The sequence below is a fragment of the Neopsephotus bourkii genome, unplaced genomic scaffold (assembly GCF_033783945.1).
Source record: "Neopsephotus bourkii isolate Nb327-2 ecotype Australia unplaced genomic scaffold, CSIRO-AGI_Nbou_v1 NB_580, whole genome shotgun sequence".
Taxonomy (NCBI): domain Eukaryota; kingdom Metazoa; phylum Chordata; class Aves; order Psittaciformes; family Psittacidae; genus Neopsephotus; species Neopsephotus bourkii.
This window is the reverse complement of record NW_026901081.1, coordinates 2669468-2687623: the sequence shown is the minus strand read 5'-3', so window position 1 is coordinate 2687623 and position 18156 is coordinate 2669468. Positions and strand designations below refer to the sequence as shown.

Here is an 18156-nt window from a genome sequence, read left to right as displayed (position 1 = left end):
ACACAAACGACATCAGTTTGCTGGACTGACTGCTGATTGACTGGGTGAGAAACCTCCAGGCAGTAAAACGCTGACCCACCATCACCTTCAGCTTTGCTTGCTGGTGCTTGCTGCTTCCACATCTTCACAGGGAGATCCCTGACTGAGGAACGCTGGAATTGTGTATTGTATGGCTATAGGAATCCTTTCCTCTGTTTCTCTTTTCCCACTCCTTGCCTGACTGCTAAAGGCTTGGAGCCAATTAAAGTTCAAGTCATTCATGAACTCTGGTTTCTTCCTTGTAGGCTGAGGCCAATTTGTCTGTAATTGCTGGAGCAGATGAAAGGAGGGGATGGATGACTGCAGGTGACTAAGCTGGTATGTCATAACGAGTTATGTCCCTCAGCTGAGATTTACCTGCTGTGATTTCACTCTCTGAAATTCACTTTCTGTGTTCCCTCTGCATTGTGTCAGCTAAGATAGCTGGGAATGTGAGCTGGCTGAAGGAACACCCAGGACAAACCTTATGTGGAGCAGTCCCTGGATCCCTCCTGCACAAATAGCTGTGCTGGTGCATGCAGGGAGTAGCTTAGGAGCAGAGATGCACAGCAGGGTAAGAACGATTGATACTGGTACTGCTTGATACTGCTCCTTGTGCTGGGTGTCTGATGGGGAGGAAATTGTGGTTCTGACGTGATCACTGTAAAACTGATTGTGCAACAGAGCTGGTCTTTGAGGCTGGGGCCTGGTGCCAGGCTTCTTCCCACAGGACACAACAGATCCTTTGGAGGAGTAAGGAATCCTCTTTTCAACCCATACTGGAAAAGGGTCATCTGATTTATCCTGAGTACAAGGCCTATGGCAGGGGATTGGAACTAGATGGTCTTTAAGGTCCCTTCCAATCCAAACCAGTCTGTGATTCTATATCTCACTCATTCCTCTCTCAAATACCAGATTGGTTTGCAGTGGTAGCTCTGTATCCCTTTCTGATGATGTTCATGGACATCCCTACTGCCTTTTCCTCCTTTTGTTTGGGAACCCCCTCTGAAATATCCAGCAATATTTCAGACAAAAGAGTCTTCAAATTTGGGTAGTTTCAGAAAACGATAAGGATTGTAATCCCAGGATATCCCTTCAGGAGATCTCTTTGTGGCTCCAAGTTGCTACAGAGTAGGATAATAACGAAATGTAATGCAGTTCTGAATGTTCTGGTGAGATCCCTTGGCAGTGAATATACAAAGCTTTAATTGAAACAGTTTCTGAACCGAGTTAATCTGTGTGTACACAGTCTTTCCTCAGCTTCAAGCAGCTTTAAGAGCAATTATAACTAAAGTCCTGCTTATTTCATGCTGCTTTATACACAGAATCAATGCAGTCTGGGTTGGAAGGGACCTTAAAGCTCCTCCAGCTCCAACCCCTGCCACAGGCAGGGACCCCTTCCACTGGAGCAGCTTGCTCCAAGCCCCTGTGTCCAACCTGGCCTTGAGCACTGCCAGGGATGGGGCAGCCACAGCTTCTCTGGGCACCCTGTGCCAGCGCCTCAGCACCCTCACAGGGAAGAGCTTCTGCCTAAGAGCTCAGCTCAGTCTCCCCTCGGGCAGGTTCAAGCCATTCCCCTTGGCCTGTCCCTACAGGCCCTTGTCCCAAGCCCCTCTCCAGCTTTCCTGCAGCCCCTTTAGGCACTGGAGCTGCTCTAAGGTCTCCCCTTCAGGAGCCTTCTCTTCTCCAGGCTGCCCCAGCCCAGCTCTCTCAGCCTGGCTCCAGAGCAGAGCTGCTCCAGCCCTCGCAGCAGCTCCATGGCCTCCTCTGGCCTCGCTCCAACAGCTCCACGTCCCTCTTGTGCTGCTGCCCCAGAGCTGGATCAGGGCTGCAGGGGGGGTCTCCCCTTCACACAGCAGAGAGGCAGGATCCCCTCCCTGAGCTGCTGCTCACCCTGCACATACAAGTACAGCTGTAGCAGGGCTGGTGGATCAATGCACTCACTGCGTATGGATCAGGCCTTTGGTCAACCACTGCCATTACCTCACCCAGCTGTTATCCATGTGGTTGAATGAATGCATTTGGTAAAATATCTTATCAAACAAGGCATGTTTATGAGTATTTTGGACCAATCCCTCACCTGGCTTCAAGAGTTTATTTTTTGTATTATCAGGATGCAGCCATGTTTCTGAAAAGGGTAAATCATGGCCATCTTCAAAGTGAAGTGGCTGATGCATTGGCTTATACTGACATGAGCATCCTCCTGTTGCCACCAGCTGACAGACAACAGCCAGGCCCCACTCCAGGGAGCTCAGGTAATCTGTCTGTGTGGTTTTAAATCCAGTTAAATACACCCAACAAAGGGAAGTAATTCCCAGCGTGCAATTCCCCACCAGGTTCCACTGGCTGGGATCAGCCCCATTGCAGCCTGCTCACGCTCACCCATTCTCACTTCCTCCATTGGTTTATTTTTGCCCTGTTCCTTTTTCTGCTGGTTCAGCTCCCAAACAAACTTATCACAGGAACTGATAAATGTTGGGACAAGGGGGAAGGGCAGGACTGTGGCAGCGCTGCCTTCATCTGTCCTCCATGGGCCACACACTGGGTCCAAAAGGCAGCTCGGGGGTGGTGACCTGTGTTATTTGTGTCTCTTTTGTCTCTATCTACCTAATGTTTTACTTCTAGACAGCGTGTTCCATGCCCACAACCTCATGCTTTGTTCTTGTCAGTGGTGCAGCTGTATGATCCTAGAGTCATGGAATGGCTTGGGTTAGAATCATAGAATAGTTTGGGTTGGAAAGGACCTTAAGATCATCCAGTTCCAAGCCCCTGCCATGGGCAGGGACACCTCACACTAAACCATGGCACTCAAGGCCTCGTCCAACCTGGCCTTGAACACTGCCAGGGATGGAGCATTCACAACCTCCCCGGGCAACCCATTCCAGTGCCTCACCACCCTCACAGGAAAGAACTTCTTCCTTATATCCAATCTAAACTTCCCCTGTTTCAGTTTGAACCCATCACCCCTTGTCCTGTCACTACAGTCTCTAATGAAGAGTCCCTCCCCAGCATCCCTATAGGCCCCCTTCAGACACTGGAAGCTGCTTTGAGGTCTCCACACAGCTTCTCTTCTCCAGGCTGAACAGCCCCAACTTTCTCAGCCTGGCTCCATACAGGAGCTGCTCCAGCCCCTGAGCATCCTCGTGGCCTCCTCTGGACTTGTTCCAACAGCTCCATGTCCTTTTTCTGTTGAAAGGACTTCAAGCTCATCCAGTTCCAACCCCCTGCCAGGGGCATGGCCACCTTCCCTCACATGGGAAACGCTTTCTTCCCATTCGAATTCAGTCAAATCCCTCCTCTCTTTCTCTCAGCAGAGCACAGGCACTGAGCCCCAACTCCCGTGAGCAGGCTGACAAGTTCCCAGCAAGCTCCGGATCCGCATCCCTGCACTCCCCACAGCGCAAGCCCTCAGCCTGTGCAGCTCGGCAGCAGGGCAGGGCCCGGCTCAGTTCCTGCCTTTTGGGGATCACCCAGCCCTCAGCGGAGCCGGCTCTGCGATAGCACAGCGCGATAGGGCTAACAGCACCGAGTCACGGCAGCGCTGCACGCCAAGGGTGTGAGCACCGGTGATCCGCTCCCCGCCTTGTGCCTCCCGTGATGGCGTGAGCGCTTTGCCTCCCCTTCCTCCTTCCCTTCCTTCACTCCATCAAGGTGCGGGCTCCCCGGGGCACCCCAGCGGCGAGACAAGCCCCGAACCGCGGATCCGCTGCCCCGAGAAGGTACCGCATCCCTTTAAAACTTTCCATCCCGTATCCGCATCCGATGCTGCCCCTTCCCCGGTCCCGCCCCACCGCGCCCCGGTGCCCACCTTGGCGGCCGCTCGGAGCCAATGGCTGCGGCAAGGCGGGGAGCGGAGGGGAGGGAAAGGAAGGGAAAGGGAAGGAGAAGGAGAAGGGAGGCGGTGCTGGGGAGCCGGGAGCCGGGAGCCGGGAGCCGGGCAGCACCTTGCGGCGGGCGGAAGGTGAGTCCCGCCGGGCCGCGGAGAGGGGATTTCCTCGTCGCTCGTTGTTGTGGAGCCGGGAAGTTTGCGCAGCGGGTTTGATGCTTCTCGTCATCCTTTTTTTGTCCTCCTCTTTTTCTTATGGGAGGGGGGTTCTGAGCCTGGCTCCCTCCGGCTCATTCATTTAACAAAGGGAGTTATCTTTAACCGCGGTTCTGGGGTCCCAGAGCAGAGGCTGGGGTGAGAATCGGGGCTCAGCCTGTAGTTTGTGCTGCGAACCCCGCGCTGCCTTCGGCTGGAGGAGCGGGTGCTGCGGGCAGACACAAAGAGTTAAGGAGCTGGACCTTTGCTGGGCGATGGGGTGTTGCAGCCCCGGGGCTTTGTGTGGCTGGTGCGAAGGGATGGGATGGTTTTACCCCCCCTCCCTCGGCCGTGTGTGTGGCTGAAGCCGTCGCTTTTGGCTAAGAAAGTACTTAAAAGGAAAGCTGAACTTGGGATCGTGGCATAATTCAGACTGGGAGCGAGCTCAGGAGTTCTGTGGCGCAGCCCCGAAAGCAGGGGCTTCAGCCGGGGGTAGCATTGAATGGGCACTGTGAGATGATGGCACCTCCGGGTGCTCCGAGGGGGAGGCAGCCCCCCCAGGACGAGCTCTGCGGGGCAGCAGCGCTCCTCTCCTCCACCCTGCATGGAAATGCCCCGATCCACAGCTCCCCCGTGCCTCCAATCCCTGTTCCTGCTGCTTTTGTTATCCAGAGGGCTTCCCATTGAGGAGAGCCGGCTCCATCCGTGTGTGTGTGTGTGTCGTGGTGCATCGGCTCCTGCTGAGCACTGCTCGATCCTCGGTCCGACATTCACTCCAGGAGTTCTTCAGGAGCAGGGTTTATAAATAGACGTCCAAACGTGGCGCATTGCTGGGACCTGTTATGTGCTGTGAGCCATGTGCTTTGTGGGCTGATTAAATACGGTATATAGATATGTATGTGCGTTTAAGAACAGCTGTAGAAGCTCAGTGAGGCAGGCTTTACAAAGTGAAAGCAGGTACTGCACTGGGTGAAATGGCTGTGCCAGGCACAGACGGAAGAGGGTTTGTTCTCTTTGCTTGCACTTACTCTTTGTACAGTGCCTCATGGATGCCTCTCCCTGAACCACCTCCCCCTTCTCCTTACCTGGAGTTTCCTGGTGTTGCACGCATTACACAGGAGCATCCTCCTGCCTGCTGCTCCAACACCTCTCCGTGTGTTAATCCACTCACTTATTAGGATAAAGCTGCAAAAACTCTTTGGGGCTGTGTGTCTGCTGGATGCATTGAAATTGCTTTTCCCTGCCTGTTTTCTGTGGGTAAGTCAGCAGAGCGAAGCTCTGCGCTGAGAACAGAAGGTACAGTGAGAATCTAAATGGGTCTGAATAGTGCATGTGTTTAACCATGGATTGCCCCTGTCTTGTGCCACGGGATGGAATTTGTTCTTGGCTGTACTGGAGAACAAAGCTGGAGTTTGAGGCAGGATAAGCTGGGTGGATATTCAGCCGTTGTGAGCCCTGTGGGGAGGGCCCAGCTGCTTTCAATGAGGTGATATAACTGCTGTGCATTGACTTGGAAATGAAAGCTGGAAATAAAACTGAAGAGGAAAGCGCTCTTGTAGCGTGACAGCGGGAATGCCTTGACTGGTGGTAGGGAATACTGTGTGCTGGGGAGGCTGCTCAGGAAAGAAAGGGGAGGGAATGGCTTGAACCTGCCCGAGGGAGACTGAGCTGAGCTCTTAGGCAGAAGCTCTTCCCTGTGAGGGTGCTGAGGCGCTGGCACAGGGTGCCCAGAGAAGCTGTGGCTGCCCCATCCCTGGCAGTGTTCAAGGCCAGGTTGGACACAGGGGCTTGGAGCAAGCTGCTCCAGTGGAAGGGGTTCCTGCCCGTGGCAGGGGTTGGAACTGGATGAGCTTTAAGGTCCCTTCCAACCCAAACCATCCATGCTTTTCCATGCAGCACAGGGATATTGGAAGAAACGTGTGACAGGTCCAGTGCACAAGTGGAAACACTTTGCTTGTTTATTGTGTCTCTGCGTTGCTCCCACTGGATTAAGCCCTATTCTTGCCCAGGAAGCCAAAGAACTGTTTGATTACTGCTCATTCCTGTGTAGCCTTTCCCAGGTCCGTGCAGACCTTTCCCCTCAGTTTTGACCACCAGTGCATGAATTCCACCTACTTCACTAAGTAGGGTTTTGGTTCTGCCTTGCTTAGTGAATGAGTGAGCTGCAGTGCTGCTTCTTCCCTTCTTTTCCCTTTGTCCACCTGTGCCTCTTCCTCCATGTGGGAAGTTCTGTCATTTCAGAAGTCAGGTGTTAAGCTCCGGTTCCCTTCTCTTCGTCAGAGTCTGCACAACCACCGAGAGCTGCAATGGGCTTTTCTCAGCAGCAAAATACAGAGAAGCCCCAGAGCTCCACCCTGAAAGCGCTCTGGTTTCACAGCTCATCCTGTCCGCAGCAGACAACAGAAGCAAACAGGCTTTGTGAAGGATGCGGCCACTCGTTGTGAGGAGGTGCAAGAAATGGGACTGAAACCAGGCAACTAAAGCCAAAAGTCAATTTGTTAGCTCTTTGACAGGTACAAGAATATCTTCTGTTGCTGTTTTACTCTATGGGAAGGTGAAAGAATATTGTGTGCCAGAATTGCATTGGGTGAAACAATCATCATAGGATCCCAGAGTGGTTTGTGCTGGAAGGGACCTTAAAGCTCATCCAGCTCCAACCCCTGCCACGGGCAGGGACACCTTCCACTGGAGCAGCTTGCTCCAAGCCCCTGTGTTCAACCTGGCCTTGAGCACTGCCAGGGATGGGGCAGCCACAGCTTCTCTGGGCACCCTGTGCCAGCGCCTCAGCACCCTCACAGGGAAGAGCTTCTGCCTAAGAGCTCAGCTCAGTCTCCCCTTGGGCAGGTTCAAGCCATTCCCCTTGTCCTGGCCCTACAGGCCCTTGTTCAAAGCCTCTCTCCAGCTTTCCTGTAGCCCATTTAAGGTATTGAAGGAGCCTTTTTCTATGCTTGTCAAGGAGCTGAACTCGTTCTCAGCCTGATGTCTTGGTCTGTGTCAGAGCTGGGAGGATGTGGGCACGTTCTGCTTACTGTTGAGGGCTTGCTCTTACAGAGAAACTAGTTTGTGGAGCATGTGACTCTTGTTAAGCACTTGCACAGCTCCCACCTGGGAGGACCCTCTTTGCACCGCTGTTCCCAGAGATGGGAATGGCTGGGCCTTTCCCTTCGGCAGCAGCAGAACCTGGACTGTCAGCAGATGCTCACTCATGCGGCACGTAAGTCACTGTGATCAGTTCTTCCCGTCTGAGCATAAGGCATGTGATGCTCGTTAGGAGTGAATAGCTTAAAAACATCTGATGCTGCTCACGCTAACCAGGATGTACTCAAGTTTAGGCTTGAAACTCCTGGATTTGGGAGCAGTGTGCATGGCCCATGTGGTTGTGAGGGATAACACTCAATGACTGCTCCTTTGTGCAGGTGAGGAAGACTTTACTCCTGCCCTCCTGAGGCACATCCTCAGAGCTTTAGGCAGCAGTGTTTGAGTCCTCCCATGCTCTCTCCTGTGCAGTTCATGGTGTTGGAGTCACAGTTTCAGAGCCCTTGAGGGGGTTCACTTGATGCAAACAGGGATGCTCAGAACTGAACAAGTCTGCCCAGGCTCTCAGTATGATCAGGAGGGAGTTAAAGGTCCTTTTAGGATGTGGTGCGTGGAGCCCTTCAGTTGGCGTTTTAATGTAGGTCAGAAAGTTGCCCTCTAAAAATGCTGATTCCTCTTTGTAGCCACCCGGATTTCCTCTGTCTCCCATGCCGTGTGCTCCTATGTGGCAGCAGGTACCTGAGAGGAGCTTCGCTTACTCTTGTTGTTGTAGGGATGCAGGCAGGCAGCATCGCAACCACATCATAGGAAACCATGGTTTATGATAGAAGGGACCTTAAACCTCACCCAGCTCCAACCCCTGCCACAGGCAGGGACCCCTTCCACTGGAGCATCTTGCTCCAAGCCCCTGTGTCCAACCTGGCCTTGAACACTGCCAGGGATGGGGCAGCCACAGCTTCTCTGGGCACCCTGTGCCAGCGCCTCAGCACCCTCACAGGGAAGAGCTTCTGCCTAAGAGCTCAGCTCAGTCTCCCCTCGGGCAGGTTCAAGCCATTCCCCTTGGCCTGTCCCTACAGGCCCTTGTCCCAAGCCCCTCTCCAGCTTTCCTGCAGCCCCTTTAGTAGCACAGCTTGCACCAGTTCCCTTCGTTTTGGCACTTGTCTATTGGGGTTGAGGGAAGAGGAGACTCAAGAGTGATCTGATTTAAGTGCATTTCCAGGGGAATTTGAAGAAAAAGTGGAAATTTTCTGTTCTGCTTTACGTACTAATACACCCCTGGTGAGTTGTTTGGGCTCTGGAGTATCTGCTTAAACTGGTAATCCAGAAGTTCCTGATTCCAGATGTATATTTGACGATGGCCTTTCTCTATCTCCCACATCTAGTCTGAGAAGCAGGTTAAACAGTAACTTCCCTTCCATGATGCCTTTCCTTCTTGCAGGCTGTGCTCTTTGGACCTGCTGTGTAGGTGGTTTATTTCACTCTTAAGCTGATACAACTGCCTTAAAGTCGTTCTGTTCCCTGCTTCCTGTCTAGAATTGGTCAAGTAATGTGGTGGCAAATCAGGCATCCTTTTATCACATTAGGCTTAGAAAGAGGAGGAGAAAAAACAAGTTAATGGTATAGAAGAAAGGCCCTAATTTGGAAGAACTAGGCCAGCTCAGAAGGCTGCAGAAATAGTAACCAAATATACTTTGTGCAATGGAACCATTTCTCCTGCAGTGGCACTTTGTGATCCCAATTACCAACGTGCACAATACCCTGTGACAGCCTGGAAGTGCAGGATGCCCTGCTGAAACACCTCCTTCATGTAGGTAACTGTGAGGCTACCGGGAAGTTGAGTGGTGCATGCAAGTGGGGCCTGAAGTCCTGTTTTATGCCTTATTTCCCCTCTTCTTTTTCCACAGTCAGTCCATGCCTGTAATCTAAATGGAGAACGGGGAGGAAAATAACTGCTGTACATAGAATCCCAGCCTGGTTTGGGTTGGAAGGGACCTTAAAGCTCATCCAGGTCCAACCCCTGCCACAGGCAGGGACCCCTTCCACTGGAGCAGCTTGCTCCAAGCCCCTGTGTCCAACCTGGCCTTGAGCACTGCCAGGGATGGGGCAGCCTCTGCTTCTCTGGGCACCCTGTGCCAGCGCCTCAGCACCCTCACAGGGAAGAGCTTCTGCCTAAGAGCTCAGCTCTTTAACCTGCAGGTTAAAGGTGGAGTGAGAAATAGTTCAGTTTGAACTGATGGCTTGTTGCATGTGGGTTTTCTCCTCGTTCCCATATAGAACCTTAGTGTAATGTGAAACAGCTCATCACTTCTTTAGCACAAAGCTTTTCCAATACAGATTACTTTGTGCCTCTGCGTATTCCCAGATGCACATTCTCTGCTGATCTTAAGATGGTTGTGGCTTGGCCACTCAACCCAAGCTCCTCTGTAGCAAGAGAAGCGATGCCTTTTGTAGAACTTGGGTTTAATCTCTGTGAGAGAACGTTATGCAGTTTCAACAATGAATTCAACTTAAAGGCCTTGTGCCAGGTTGCATCTCTCCTTTGCCCTTAGTACGTGTTTCAGGGATGTCTTGTCTCAGTCGTGCTTTGGAGAGGCTGGAAGTCACAGCTCAACCTGGAATTCATGTGCTTCCAGAGCTTAGGCTTGTTTGGGATGAAGGAAAAGCTCATTTCCTTCAGCAGCAGAATTCCAGCCCCTTCCCCAATCCCATCTATACTGAAGCTGGATTTATTTCAGCTCCAGGCCCTGTGCTAACCCCTGTGTAAGGTGCAGTGCCTGTTTGAGCGTATTCCTGAGCTCTGTAACCCCAGTGTGTATGGAGACAGGCTGAGAACATTGGGGTTGTTGAACCTGGAGAAGAGAAGCTGCGTGGAGACCTCAGAGCAGCTTCCAGTGTCTGAAGGGGGCTACAAGGATGCTGGAGAGGGACTCTTCATTAGGGACTGTAGTGATAGGACAAGGGGTGATGGGTTCAAACTGAAACAGGGGAAGTTCAGGTTGGATATAAGGAAGAAGTTCTTTACTGTGAGGGTGCTGAGGCACTGGAATGGGTTGCCCAGGGAAGTTGTGGATGCTCCATCCCTGGCAGTGTTCAAGGCCAGGTTGGACAGAGCCTTGGGTGCCATGGTTTAGTGTGAGGTGTCCCTGCCCATGGCAGGGGGTTGGAACTGGATGATCTTAAGGTCCTTTCCAACCCAAACCATCCTATGATCCTATGGTAGAGGGGTTAAAACCCAAATGAGGCCTGGCTCATGATGTATCCTTTGCTTTTCTAGTTCATTCAGCTGCTCACCTGAGCCCGAACTCTGGTGTCCCTTCATAATACAAGGTACATTTAACAGTCAGGTGGCAGCTGCAGAGACCAGGGAGTGCCCAGCACAGAAAGGAGTTAACCAATGGCCACATCAGGGTTTGAAATGCAATATTGATTGGTTCATTAAAATTAATAAGGTACTCAATTAGAAAACTCCCATTACATTTTGTACTTCTGCTGGAAATAGAACCATTTATCTGTCCTTATCCTTTCAGGAATAGCTCATTCCAGACAAATTTGCATGTCATTTTCTGTTACAAACCACAGAATATGTTAACTGTTAGTGGAGCCTGAGTGTTTGATGCAGTACAGCATTGGTTTTAACAGCCTGGAAGACACAGTCATGGTATAATGTGCTAACAAGCTGCTTTGATTGAGTGTCACTCGAATTACTGTCTAACTGGACTCATGTCATTGTGGTTGGGGTCAAAAATGCAAAGGGAGATGCTGACGTAGAAACTTTGAATGGTTTGGGTTGGAAGGGACCTTAAAGCTCCTCCAGCTCCAACCCCTGCCACGGGCAGGGACCCCTTCCACTGGAGCAGCTTGCTCCAAGCCCCTGTGTCCAACCTGGCCTTGAGCACTGCCAGGGATGGGGCAGCCACAGCTTCTCTGGGCACCCTGTGCCAGCGCCTCAGCACCCTCATTCTGGCTGGTTCTTAGTGGATCAGGCAAAACATATTTCAGAACAAAGCACATGGAGAGCAAACCCTTTGGTTCAAGCTCAGGAGTCAAGGAATACGTTTCTGAAAGGGTTCATGAAAAAGAAAAGCTTCACGTTTTTCCTGCTTCAGAAATACCTCTATGGCCTTTGTCATACAGAAATGGGATTTTCAGGCTATAAATCTAATTGCCTTGTGGAACCTTAAATGATTTAGAGCTGGATTTCCAATAGGAATCTCTGTGCTTTACTAAGCATTATAATTTGTTAAGTAACGTCTCTAATACAGGTTTTGCTTGAGAGGGTTTGAGCTGCTTTGACTCCTGGCACTTTGTGCTGAAATGAGATGTTGCTCCAGGAATACTCGCTGTCCATGCAAGAGAGAGGCTGGAGGAAGATAAAGATATAAAATGAAGATCATAGAATCCCAGACTGGTTTGGGTTGGAAGGGACCTTAAAGCTCATCCAGTTCCAACCCCAGCCACGGGCAGGGACCCCTTCCACTAGAGCAGCTTGCTCCAAGCCCCTGTGTCCAACCTGGCCTTGAGCACTGCCAGGGATGGGGCAGCCACAGCTTCTCTGGGCACCCTGTGCCAGCGCCTCAGTATCCTCAATGTAAAGAACTTCTTCCTTATATCTAATGGAAATCCTCCCTCTTGGTGCTCATCTCCTGGATGTGGTCACTCCCAACTCATTTTCCCATATAAGTTTGAATTCCCTTGCCACACTGCCCAGGACATCCTATCTTCTGCTTCACCACCAAACATTAACCACAGCCCTGCTTTGCCCTGCCATTGCACTCATCTTCAGTCCCACTTGGGAACAATCAGAACAGCTTTGGGAATACTGGATAAGCTTTAGGAGCTGAACTCAAAGGAGCAGCCTAGAAGTGAGTGGTGCTAATGCCATGTGGCCCTTCCTCAAACCCATCCACTCTTCTGATAATCCAAGGGATCGGTGTGGGAAAGCATGCGTGTTGTGGGGGTGTGGTAAGGTGTTTGGTGCTTTCTGTTCAGCTCCAAGACTGTGGAGATGTGAGAGCTGTGCAGAAATCTGTGTCATGGAAAAGAGACTTCTCCCACTCTCATCTGCAGAGGGAAATGTCAGGATTTGATCCATGTGTGCCTCAAAGGCTTAAAAAATGAGATTTAAGCACGCAGAGGCTTTGATTTGAGCCTTGAGTTCCTCCTTTTTGGGGGGGGGAAGTGAGGGTATCGACTGCATCTTCACACTTATATTAACATTATGAGTAAATGAACCCAAACCAGTGATATCTTCACTTACAGAAAAGCAGAGAAGTTGGGAGGGGAGAGAACTGCAGCACCAGTGACAAGCATTGTGTCACCCTTCTGCTCATCTATTAGAAAAGAATCTGTCTTTTACTTTCTGGCTCATCGTAGTTCTTGCCTCAGCTTCTATGCCTTGGTAATGAGGTGTCTGCTAAAAACTGCAGTCTCTTACGTTTGTCTGTCTTATCAATTGTACATGGTTTTGACTCCTTTGGTAGCAGAGAGGATGATGGAAGAGGCTGTACCAGACTCACAGAGAGCAGCAGGAGCCTCATCCACCAGCGGGCCAGTGCCAAAACAGTCGGCAAGAGCAGGACTAGGACTTTTGTGTCTGCTTCAATCCCTTCCTTATGTTCCTAAACCAGATTTGGAAGAGTATGAACCAAATGAAGCTGACGCTTCACCTTGTTGAGGCTGTGGACGAGTCAGACCAGTTCCTGTCCCTCTTTCCGTACTGGGGAGGCATAGAATCGTGAAATCACCCAGGTTGGAAAAGCCCTTTAAGCCCATCCAGTCCAACCTTTACCCCAGCACTGCCAAGGCCACCACTGCCCCATGGCACTGAGGCCTCGTCTCCACGGGGTGTGAACCCTTGCAGGGCCGGTGCCTGCAGCCCTGCCCTGGGCAGCCTGTTCCAATGCCTGAGCACCCTCTGGGGCAGGAATTGTTCCTCAGCTCCATCTAAACCTGCCCTGGTGCAGCTTGAGGCCGGTTCCTCTTGTCCCATCCCTTGTTCCTTGGGAGCAGAGCCCAGCCCCTCCTGGCTCCATCCTCCTGTCAGGCACTTGTAGGGAGCCATCAGGTCCCCCCTGAGCCTTCTCTTCTCCAGACTGAACCCCCCAGGTCCCTCAGCCCTTCCCCATCACACTTGGGCTCCAGGCCCTGCACCAGCTCCATTGCCCTTCTCTGGCCCTGCTCCAGCCCCTCAATGTCTCTCTTGTAGTGAGGGGCTCAGAGCTGAACACAGGATTCGAGGTGCAGCCCCACCAGTGCCCAGTGCAGAGGAGGTGAGGGTAGGGCTGGGAAGGCCAAAAGCAGCACTTTCAAGAAGAAGAAGCAAAGAGATTCTTTCAGCCCTCTCCTGCAAGCCAGGAAGCAGAGCCCAAGACATGTAAACCAGCGTCTCCATCTGCGTAGGCTGTCTGTAACTGGAGGCAGACGGTCACAGGCGGTGTTTGACTCCTAGGTTCAATAGTCCCATCCTTTCAGTTAGACGAGGCAAAGCAGCGTCAGCTGCTGGAGTTCAAACCCAGGATCTGAATACCTCCCTGACTTGTCAGCAAGTGACTCACTGCGCCGTCATAGTCAGACTTCTGGCTCTCACATCAAAGTGCTGCTTGCTGAAACAGCATCCTGCCAGCTCATGGTAACAGTTCCCCCCTCCCTGACTTGCCTCCAGTTCACTCGTGGTAAAGAAGAGGGGACTGGGGGCACAGGGTGGGAGAAGGCAGCAAGGGGATGTTAAATGATCAGCAATCTCATTACCTCTTCCTTATAGCCAGCTTTTCATTTGGTCTCTGTGTCTCTAAATGAGTCCTTGAGTTGCAAAAGACAAACATACACAAGGGATGAGCTGGCTGCAGTTAGGAGAATTTAGTCATTTACTTGGTCCGACCAACAACGTCATGTGTGCAGTGTCTTCTTTTAAAAGCATTGGCTACTTCAAACAAATGCCAACGTTGAAATGATCTTGGTTTGATTTCCTTGGCCTCCTGCAGCATCTTGGGTTTGTTTTCTGTTAATTCACATCATCAGCTTTATTTTAGGTGTTCTTTGCTTTTTTCAAGAGCCAGTCCTCTCCAAAACTAGGTACATCCTGCAAGAGCCCTTCCTGCCTTCTGGTCCAGTACTTACTCATCCTGGGACCTAGACCAAATGCCACCAGCAGGGCTTGTGTGGGCTTCTTCTGCTTGCTTTGAAACCATTTCATCACATGCTGACATGTGGCAGCATTGAATGCATAAGCATGCAGTTCGGGAGGTGATGGGCATGGAGATTACAAGCTCATCTGAGCAGCAAGTGGCTTTCTGCTCTTCACATCAGACCTGCTTCTGTCATCGGGGCTTAAGTAGAGCATTACAGAAGATGCCTTGTGTACCTGATGGTGCTCCGTTGCTCTCTGCATCCCACCCTCTTCTTTTGGCTCAGGATGGAGGAGCAGTGACCTCAACAAGGTGATCTCATGCGGCGTGCGGTGTGGTTGGGTTTGCCTTTGAAGACGTGAGGCTCTGTTCCGTCTGCCCCTCCTGCAGCTATGGGTAAATCCTCAGGGATCCAGCAGGATGAGCATGTGGGATCTCGGTGGTCTGTCTTCCTGCCTCATGAGTTCACACGCTTCCCTTCTGGGGGGGGCTCTTGTGAGCGTTGTTTGAGTTATAACAGGGTGAGCAGTGAAAGGCTTCTCCATAAAGCATAACCTGGGCTAGTTTCACCATCATGCCTGTTCGACCTCTCTGGGAGGGCTCTGATCCTGCATTCCTAATGAACTAACTACAGGTTTGGATGGAAAGAGCCTGCGGTTGACTTTGCATTCTTCTCGCCTAACAGATGAGAACCTAGTGGTTTGCTTTCTTTCCCCAAACCAGTTGTGTCCCCCCCCAATCACAAGACTATAAAGCAGGGATGTGGCTCTTGGCAGCTCTTTTCCTTTTGATGTGGCCCACTCCAAATTGCTATTAAAAGTATGATTCTGAACTTGCATTTTTCTTGGTGACTCAATGCGTGATGAAAGGATGGGAGGGTTCTCTCTTTACCTCCTGGGAGCGTGCTCCTCACTTGGGGTGTTTTGGAGGATCAGGGGAGGAAGCTTGACACAGCTGAGTTCATTGTGGCACGCAGCCATGCAAAGGCAAGGGTGCTTCTGCCTTTCAGCACTTGGCTGGGAGCTGACCTGGAGGAAACCTTAACAGAGCAGTGGGAGTGAGTGCGGTTGTGGTGTAGTGTTGAAGATCCTAGGATTGGAACCTGGGTGTAAGGACTGGAAGACATCTGGTGGTTGCTCGGGATTAGCTCACAAGTAAGTACCTTTTTACTCTTGAGAGATCTGTCTGGCATTGTGGTACCTGCTGCATGGAGCATTTAGTTTGGTTGTTATGTTCTCACCCTCCTCTGTCCCCAAGTGATGTGAATCTCTAGCATCTACTCAGTCAGCTCCTGCTGGACCTGCTTATGCTCCGTATCTGTAAGTCCTTGGTCCAAGATGGATTTTGACTCCTCTTGAACTAGTTCTGTCTTTAAGAAATGAATCTGGGAGACAGAGCCTGACAGAGTGTCACAGAATCCCAGACTGGTTTGGGTTGAAGGGACCTTAAAGCTCCTCCAGTTCCAACCCCTGCCATGGGCAGGGACCCCTTCCACTGGAGCAGCTTGCTCCAAGCCCCTGTGTCCAACCTGACCTTGAACACTGCCAGGGATGGGGCAGCCACAGCTTCTCTGGGCACCCTGTGCCAGCGCCTCAGCACCCTCACAGGGAAGAGCTTCTGCCTAAGAGCTCAGCTCAGTCTCCCCTCGGGCAGGTTCAAGCCATTCCCCTTGGCCTGGCCCTACAGGCCCTTGGCCGAAGCCCCTGTGATGCAGCATCCCGTTGCTTTATCTCTGAACAACCTGGAGTGCGTACAGAAAGACTTGGGCAGCATTTGTGCCTCCAGATTCACACAGCCAAGATGAAACCAAGGTGAGATCCTTTCATGTTGTCAGGACCCGTGCAGCAGGTATTCAGTAAGATCTGCCGGGCATGAAGGAACCAAACAATGCTGGAGGTTTATTTTCCTTCTTTCCCCCTTTTTTTCCCTAACCTGGGGCCATAACTCCCTCAATAGCCCATGGGTTCCAGTGGGAACAGTCAGGGACTGTCTTAGCAGCCCTTGGGAGAGCCTAACCTCGAGAACAAAAGTAGTGTTTCATGTGGTCACGTACTGAAAGCTGTGGGTAGGCTTCTAGTGGGAATCCAGCGAGCGCGTGGGAGCTTGATTCCCTCGGAAACCGTTGGGATTTGGCACCTAAGATGATGGAAAGGTATTTTTAAACCCTCCTTATTCTGACAGTTGGCTCTGGTGCTGCTCATCGGAGTGAGGGGTGAGGGCTGGGGGATTTTGGGGTTTGCTGCCTCTGATCCTTATCACTTTCCAGTGGATAAACAGGAGGAGATAGGAGGAAAGCAACAGAACTGACTTTGGGGCTGGAGGGATTGATGCAGAAGGGCGATAAAAGAGCTCTGTGCTTGTGGTGTTCTATTCCCCAAGGAGGGCAGGGCTGTTTGTGGGCTTATGCGGGGTATAAACACCAAGGAACGGAGGGTGGGGAAGAAGGGAAGTGTTTGAGTCTCTGCTCTGCAGGTGCCTGTGCAGGCAGGTAGATTCACACAGCCCCATCTGAACGCAGCATTGAACTCGAGTGTCACAGGGATGTGGTGGTGAGGAACAGAAGTGCTTTGGGTGGCAGCAGGGAAGGTGCCTGCTTTAGTGCTTCAGTCAGGGTGAACCGCTTCAATCTGCAGCTCTTTGCACCTTGTATTAACCTGGTGTCTATCAGTGTCATCCCATTGCACTGGAGGGACCCAGACTGAAACCCCACTTCAGGCCACGATAGCTCCAGGCCCAAACTTGCGTTGTTAATGCTTGGATCTCAACCTTGTGCTAGTTGAAGTGGAGCTGGCTGCCATGGTGACACAGTTTAATCTCACCAGTCTCTTTGTGGTATCTGAAAGCTAAAGGAGGAAGGGAAGGATGGGAACCAGCTGTGCAGGGAGCATGTTGGTGTGAGGAGGGGAGCAGGGACAGCAGGTAGGTGAAACACTCTTGGGATTGCTCTTCTGAGATAAAATCAGACTGGTTTGGGTTGGAAGGGATCTTAAAGCTCATCCAGTTCCTGCTGGACCTCCTTATGCTCGGTATCAAGAAGTCCTTGGTACAAGATGGATTTTGACTCCTCTTGAACTAGTTCTGCCTTGAATAAATGTATTTGGTAGACAGAGCCTGACAGAGTGTCACAGAATCCCAGAGTGGTTTGGGTTGAAGGGACCTTAAAGCTCCTCCAGCTCCAACCCCTGCCATGGGCAGGGACCCCTTCCACTGGAGCAGCTTGCTCCAAGCCCCTGTGTCCAACCTGGCCTTGAGCACTGCCAGGGATGGGGCAGGCACAGCTTCTCTGGGCACCCTGTGCCAGTGCCTCAGCACCCTCACAGGGAAGAGCTTCTGCCTAAGAGCTCAGCTCAGTCTCCCCTCGGGCAGGTTCAAGCCATTCCCCTTGGCCTGTCCCTACAGGCCCTTGTCCCAAGCCCCTCTCCAGCTTTCCTGCAGCCCCTTTAGGCACTGGAGCTGCTCTAAGGTCTCCCCTTCAGGAGCCTTCTCTTCTCCAGGCTGCCCCAGCCCAGCTCTCTCAGCCTGGCTCCAGAGCAGAGCTGCTCCAGCCCTCGCAGCAGCTCCATGGCCTCCTCTGGCCTCGCTCCAACAGCTCCACGTCCCTCTTGTGCTGCTGCCCCAGAGCTGGATCAGGGCTGCAGGGGGGGTCTCCCCATAGCACAGCAGAGGGGCAGGATCCCCTCCCTGAGCTGCTGCTCACGCTCTGGGGGTGCAGCCCAGCACACGGGGGGGGTTCTGGATCTTTATTGTCCTGCGCTGGATGTTAGGGCTTTGCTTTTTATATTCATTAGGACATAAATATCACATACATCAGGGTAGAGTCCATTACAATTAGGGTATTTTGGGGAGTGCTTGATAACAAAGGTATTGAAATGTTACTTACAGTCGATAAAACCATAGCAAAGAACATCAAGTCTCAGCTGTTGAAGGTGCTGGGGACATGAGGGCAATTTTTGTAGC

At 51.7% G+C, this 18156-nt stretch overlaps 1 protein-coding gene across 2 annotated transcripts in view; it reads left to right on the top strand.

The window, feature by feature from the left end:
- Nucleotides 1-3925: 3925 nt before the first annotated feature.
- Nucleotides 3926-18156, top strand: part of PAK1 (p21 (RAC1) activated kinase 1) — a 75063-nt gene continuing 60832 nt past the window's right edge. The window contains exon 1 of one of the 2 annotated variants that reach the window (XM_061351413.1): nt 3926-3979. The gene's annotated coding sequence lies outside the window, so the exon portion shown is untranslated. The remainder of the gene's footprint in view (nt 3980-18156) is intronic. The other variant, XM_061351414.1, reaches the window with a different exon arrangement.